The following is a 6,732-nucleotide window of genomic DNA, read 5'->3' as shown; positions in this document are numbered from 1 at the left end:
GTTACAAGCAAAAGTTGTTTAACTACGTATGTACTTTGGAAGGTGTTTTATATAAAGTGATTACTAAAGTATAAACATTTTGTTGCCAGGCTGGCAGGTATTCCATTGTCCTGAATAGCAAAGGGAGAGAAAAGAAGCATGGGTAATTCATGCTGAGAGTAATCCAGTTGACATGGTAATCCAGTTGACATTGACTTCTCCAAGCTGTCACCTAGCCAGCACCCAATCCATCAGACTGCTTAAGGGAGAGGCATAGTTAACCAACCACAAATTTAAAGACTGGTAATAATTGAAATGAATCCAAGGCAGACCTTTCAACATCACAGTAATCCAAGTTTATGCACCAACCACAGATGCTGAAGAGGCTGAAATTGGCCAATTCTATGAAGACTTACAACACCTTCAAGAACTGACAGCAAAGAAAGATTTTCTTGTCATTATAGGGGATTGGAATGCTAAAGTAGGGAGTCAAGAGCTAAAAGGAACAAGAGGTAAGTTTCATCTTGGAGTTCAAAACGAAGCAGGGCTAGGGCTAATAGAGTTTTGTCAAGAGAACAAGCTGGTCATCACAAACACTCTTTTCCAACAAGAGGCGACTCTACACATGGACATCACCAGATGGACAATATCAAAACCAGATTGATTATATTATCTGCAGCCAAAGATGGAGAAGCTACAGTCAGCAAAAACAAGACCTGGAGCTGATTGTGGCTCTGATCATCAGCTTCTTATAGCAAAACTCAAGCTTAAACTGAAGAAAGAAGGAAAAACCACTGGGTTAGTCAGGTATAATCTAAACCAAATACCTTATGAATACACAGAGGAAGTGAAGAACAGATTTAAGGAATTAGATTTGTTGGACAGAGTGTCTGAAGAGCTATGGATGGAGGCTTGTAACATTGTACAGGAGACAGCAACAGAAACCATCCCAAAGAAAAGGAAATGCAAGAGAGCAAAGTGGCTGTCCAACAAGGCCTTACAAATAGCAGAGAGGAGAAGGGAAACAAAATGCAAGAGAGATAGGGAAAATTACAGAAAATGGAATGCAGACTTCCAAAGAATAGCAAGGAGAGACAAGAGGGCCTTAAATGAACAGTGCAAAGATATGGAGGAAAATAATAAAAAGGGAAAAACCAGAGATCTGTTCAAGAAAATTGGAGATATTAAAGCAACATTTTGTGCAAAGATGGACATTATAAAGGACAAAAATGTACCATAAAGAAGGCTGACCGCCAAAGAATTGATGCTTTTGAATTGTGGTGCTGGAGGAGACTCTTGAGAGTCTCCTGGACTGTAAGGCGAACAAACCTATCCGTTTTGAAGGAAATCAACTCTGAAGCATAGATCCCGAAGTTGAGACTCCCAATACTTTGGCCATCTCATGAGAAGAGAAATCTCTGTGGAAAAGACCCTGATGTTGGCAAAGTGTGAAGGCAAGAGGAGAAGGGGATGAAAGAGGATGAGATAGTTGGACAGTGTCATCAAAGCTACCAGCATGAATTTGACCCAATTCCGGGAGGCAGGAGGGCCTGGCGTGCTCTGGTCCATGGGGTCATGAAGAGTCGGACATGACTTAACGACTAAATAACAACAAATAATTGTGCATGAGCTTCTCCTTTTTTCCTCCTCCCTCCCCACCCCCTTTCCTTTCATGCCCTTTAGATTCTAAGCATGAGACTGGGTTTGTCTTACAACTGATGCTTGTAAGGCACTCAGAGTCTATATGAATAAGAAGGGCTGTAAACGTGCTTTAAATAAATACTGTAAATAATACTAGATGTGTGAGTACCTTGAATTTAATTAATGCCTGTGATACCTGGTTATGTTTAAATGCATTGTTTATATGTTAATGGGAACTGTATTGTTTTGAAATGCATTGGTTTGGTAACTATGGGATAGGAGGAGGTGAGTGAGGAGCATGGAATGTTGGTGAGAATGATTCTGATTGGCTGGGAGAAACTAGGGGAGTCTGGGAGAAACTAGGGGAGTCTGGGAGAAACTAGGGAAGTCTGGGAGAAACTAGGGAAGTCTGGGAGAGGCCAGTTTAGGTTCTAGATTAGATGAGTCTGGAGTTTGAGAGATTGGTGTAGTACAGAGAGAGGTCTTTAAAAGGTGATGGAGAGAAGGAAGAATTGTGTCGAATGAACATTAAGCGTAGGAATAAACAAACTTTTTAACACTATTTTAATAAAACCGTATTAGGTCTATTCAAGCTGAGTGGTGCTGAGTTCAAGACCCGATACTTAGTTATGTGGAAAGTGTTGTAATAAAGGCCTGAGTAAAGGGGCAGACATGCACACATATGGGGCGGCTAAAGATTGGTGGCAGCAATAGAGAGGAGGTAAGTGATGATTGTTAAAGAAAATAATAATAGTTTTAGAAGAGTTGAACTGGAGGAGACCCTATGGATCTTCAAACTCCCAACCTCTGTCTCTGCAGTCAGATACCTAAACCACTGAGCTATCCACAGTGCTGTGCTCCTAAACTGGTTCTCCGTATTCCCATCGAGTCACTATCGATTTTTATTTTTAAGTGAGCGAAATCCCATCATGTGCCTCTACTGGTATTCTATTCCATTTGATCCATGAACTGTTCTAGGCCAGAACCACCACCCCACATCACATCCTGAAGTGATAACTTCGGTGCGTTGGTGTATGTATGGGACAGTGCATGTCTTTACAAAGCAAAGCTGAAAGACTAAGGTTGGAGAGAGAGAGGTGTATCTCTTGATGATACGGGATGCTGTTAAAAATTTAGGCCAGTCAGTGGAGTGAGATGCAATCAGAATGGGTGTGGCTCACTAAGGGTAAGGCATTGGGAAAGATGTACCTGACACATACAGAAGGGCCATTATCTCCTGCCATGAATGTGCCCCACCCAAACCCTGCTGAACCCAATCAGATTCTTCCAGTGAGTGTTGATGGCAGGGAACAGATAACAAATGCACACTTAGGGCACACTTGCTTTCACTGGAGTTTGCTGCAGGTGGATGACTACCCAGTGGCCCTCTAGATGTTCCTGGTCTCTCATCAGCCCCTTCAAGGCAGGCTCAGTGGTTAGAAATGATGGGGGTGGCAGCCCAGCAACATCTGGAGGCCCAGAAGGTCCCCTATAATGGAACACTATTATTTTTAGAGGGTTTCATTTGCACATTGCTTAAGCCAGGTGGTCATTAATTGGGCTCCTGCTGAAATTTACAAATATTACTCCAGTGTAGGCATCCTTCCGTCTCTAGAGACTATGTTCAAGGTGTTGCAACAAAAAGTGTTACCTTATATGGAGCAAGAAGTGCCTGATGTTCAAGCTGGAGTCCAAAAAGGAAGAGGCATTTGAGGTCACATTGCAAATATTGGCTGGATACAGGAGCATACCGAAGAGTTTTAAAAGACGATCAGTCTATGCTTTGTAGACTGTTGCAGAACCTTTGACTGTGTGGATCATGAGAAACAATGGATTGTTCTGAAAGAAACAGGTGTTCCTCGTCACTTTATTGCATAACTTTTATTGTGGACAAAAAGCTACAATTAGGACAGACTATGGAGAGACCAAATGGTTTCCTATAGGCAAAGGTATCAGACAAGAGCGCATTTTATCCCCTCATCTGTTCAATCCATAAGCAGAACATATCACACGGCAACTGGACTAGGTTCAGATGAAGGAGGAATGAAAATTGGTGGAAGAAACAATAAGATATGCAAATGACACCATCTTACTGACAGAAAGCAGCAATGACTTAAAACAACTGCTAGTGAAAGCAAAAGAAGAAAGTGCCAAAGCGGAACTGCAGTTGCATGTCAAGAAGACCAAAATCATGACGTCAGAAGAACTACACAACTCAATGTCGACAATGAAGAAATTGAAATAGTCTTGAGATTTTGTATACCGTACCTTGGTTCAGTTATCAATCCAAAAGTAGACTGAAGCCAAGCAATTAAAAGAAGACTGAAACTGGGAAGGGTAGCAATGAAGAAACTAGAAGAGATAACCAAGTGTAATCATGTGTCACTGGAGTCTGAGACCAAGATCATCTATACTCTTGTATTCCCCATAACCATGTGTGGGTGTGAAAGTTGGATAGTAAAGAAAGTTGACAGGAAAAATACTGATTCATTTGAAATGTGGTGCTGGAGGAGAGCTGTGCCAATACCCTGGACTGCCAGGAAGATGAACAAGTGGGTTCCAGGTGTAATCAGGCCTGAAGTAATTCTGGGGGTAAAAATGCTGAAACAGACTTCCCTACTTTGGGCACATCATGAGAAGGAATGAGTCTCTGGAAAAGACGAGAAAGCTGGGAAAGGTGGGCAGCAGTAGGAAAAGAGGAGGACTGCATACAAGATGGACTGACTTCCTACAAGAAGCAAGAGGCTTGAATTTGCAAGAGCTGAGCAGGGCGGCTGAGGACAGGGCATTTTGGAGATGGCTCATTCGTGGGACATAACAACAACAGTCTTCCTCTCCATTCTCTGGCCTCAGTGCTGGCACTATAAGTTTTCTGAAATTATATAGTACAGTATATATATTTACTGTGGTATTCTCCCAAGCATGAACTGATGAAAATCTCTCTTATGTCATATATCGGTACTTGGTTTGTTGAATGATTTCTTAGGCATCCTTCAGTCTTGAGAGACTATGGTAATGTGCTCTGTATGGAGGACTTGGAACAGCGTCTAGTGTGGCTGAAGAGGCCAATTCGAGAGTGACAATCCCTTCCACACTAAAGACAAATACAACCTGTCCCCTGTCCAGCTCCCTGATTTTGCTGCTTTTGTAACTGCCTCTTTGCCTTGGCCTGCTGGTCAAGGGTCTCTTCAAATTGGGAGAGGCCATGATGTAGTGCCTGCCTCCAGGCTGAATGCTCAGATGTCAGGGTTTCCCATCTGTTGACATGCATTCCTAAGGCCTTCAGATCCCACTTGCAGATCTCCTTGTATCACAGCTGTGGTCTCCCACTGGGGCGATTTCCCTGCACTAATTCTCCATACAGGAGATCTTTTGGAATCCGACCATCAGCCATTCTCACAACATGTCCAAGCTAACATAGATGTTGCTGTTTGTAATGTATACATGTTGAAAATTCCAGCTCGTTCTAGGACTACTCTATTTGGAACTTTGTCCTGCCAGGTGATACCAAAAATGCGTTGGAGACAACGCATATGGAAGGTGTTCAGCTTCCTCTGCTGCCATGCACGAAGGGTCCAGGACTCGCTGCAGTACAGGAGTGTGCTCGGGACACAGGCTCTATAGATCTGAATCTTGGTATATGCCGTCAACTTCTTATTCAGCCATACTCTCTTTGTGAGTCTAAAGAACATGGTAGCTGCTTTCCCAATGCATTTGTTGAATGATTTATGGCGTTGTAAACTACCTCAGAATTTGCACAAATAAGAAGTGGAGAAGAAATATCTTAATTAAATAAACTCAGCTTGTAACTAAAGCTAAGCATATGCCAGTGAAACTACTGTGTATAATTTCCCTGCCTTTTCTGCCTTGCTTCTCTGCTTCCTTAGTTTGGCCTTTGTCCCCCCATTGTTAGCTTCCTCTAGGCAGGAATCTCCTCCTGCGTTTGTACTGTGTGAAGCATTGCACACAGAAAGGGGTGATGATCTTTAAATAAACAGATAAGCAGACAATGCAGTAAACACAGAGAGCTGAATAGAAGATTTAACACCTGGGCCTGCCGGCCTGCCAGTGCTTGTTAGAGTCTCCTTTAATTGTTATAATTCTCTGTGTTTGACTTTTGAGGATGCTATGGGATGCAGGCCCTAGAGAAAATGTCAGCAACTGCTGTCGCTGCAAGTTGTCTTTTGCCAACCAAGAAACCGCTTCTTCTCCATTCCCTAGCTCCTGGTTGCCATATTATTTCCTTAGGCAGATGGCCCTCATGTTTCCACCATCAGCTGGTCCAGAAGCAGTTCTACCTCCACGCTCACCCCTCTGCCTACTTTGTCCTGTGGTATTGCTACCCCACAGCCCACGCTCCTCCTGTTTCAGGGTTCGTCCAGAAGTTTCAGGGAAAGGGATAGTGCTAAGCTGGAAACCCAAAGGCGAGCCTTTGAAACAATAGAGCAAAAGCTGTAGTAGAGAATGTGTTTAATGAAGGTCCTCATCAGATATGGGAGGGACAGGGAGGCAAGGCTCCGGAAGAGCCAGTTCTTCCCCAATGACTGAGCCACCGAGGCCTTGTAGATCAACTTTGCGAGGAATGGCATCGAGGCAGAAAGCCCCATTTTTTTCAAGCAGGCGTTTCCTTCAGCCTGCTTCAAGGCAGTCTCTATTGATTGCCTTTAGCTATTCGAGCCCTGGAAACTGCTATGATGTAAACCTTTAAATGCGCTGCTGTCGCTGATCATGAAGATAGACACAGACGATGCTATGGCAGCGAAGCTGTGGCAATGCAGATCTTACGTGAGGGGTAGAAAGAGGAAGGTGGCCCAGGGTCCCCACCCTACAATTAGGGAAGGTGAGGCAGCCGCCTCAGGCAGCTGGTTTTAAATGACACAGAAGACCAACCATTGTTAGCTACCCGGTGTTTTATTAGCATAATTTTAATGCAAGGGAAGATAAATTCTTTGTGTGAGATATTCTTCATGGGGATGTGTAAACCATTTTTTTCCAGTTTAATTTTATAAGAATGAACCTAGGGTTTTCCATTCTGAACTTTCAAAAGTCAGAGTGAATCTTTGTCTACTCAACCATATTGAGGCTGCCATTTTTAATTGCAATTTTTATAAT

The sequence above is a fragment of the Pogona vitticeps genome, chromosome 9, assembly GCF_051106095.1.
Source record: "Pogona vitticeps strain Pit_001003342236 chromosome 9, PviZW2.1, whole genome shotgun sequence".
Taxonomy (NCBI): Eukaryota; Metazoa; Chordata; class Lepidosauria; order Squamata; family Agamidae; genus Pogona; species Pogona vitticeps.
Note: the sequence above shows the minus strand (reverse complement) of the source record.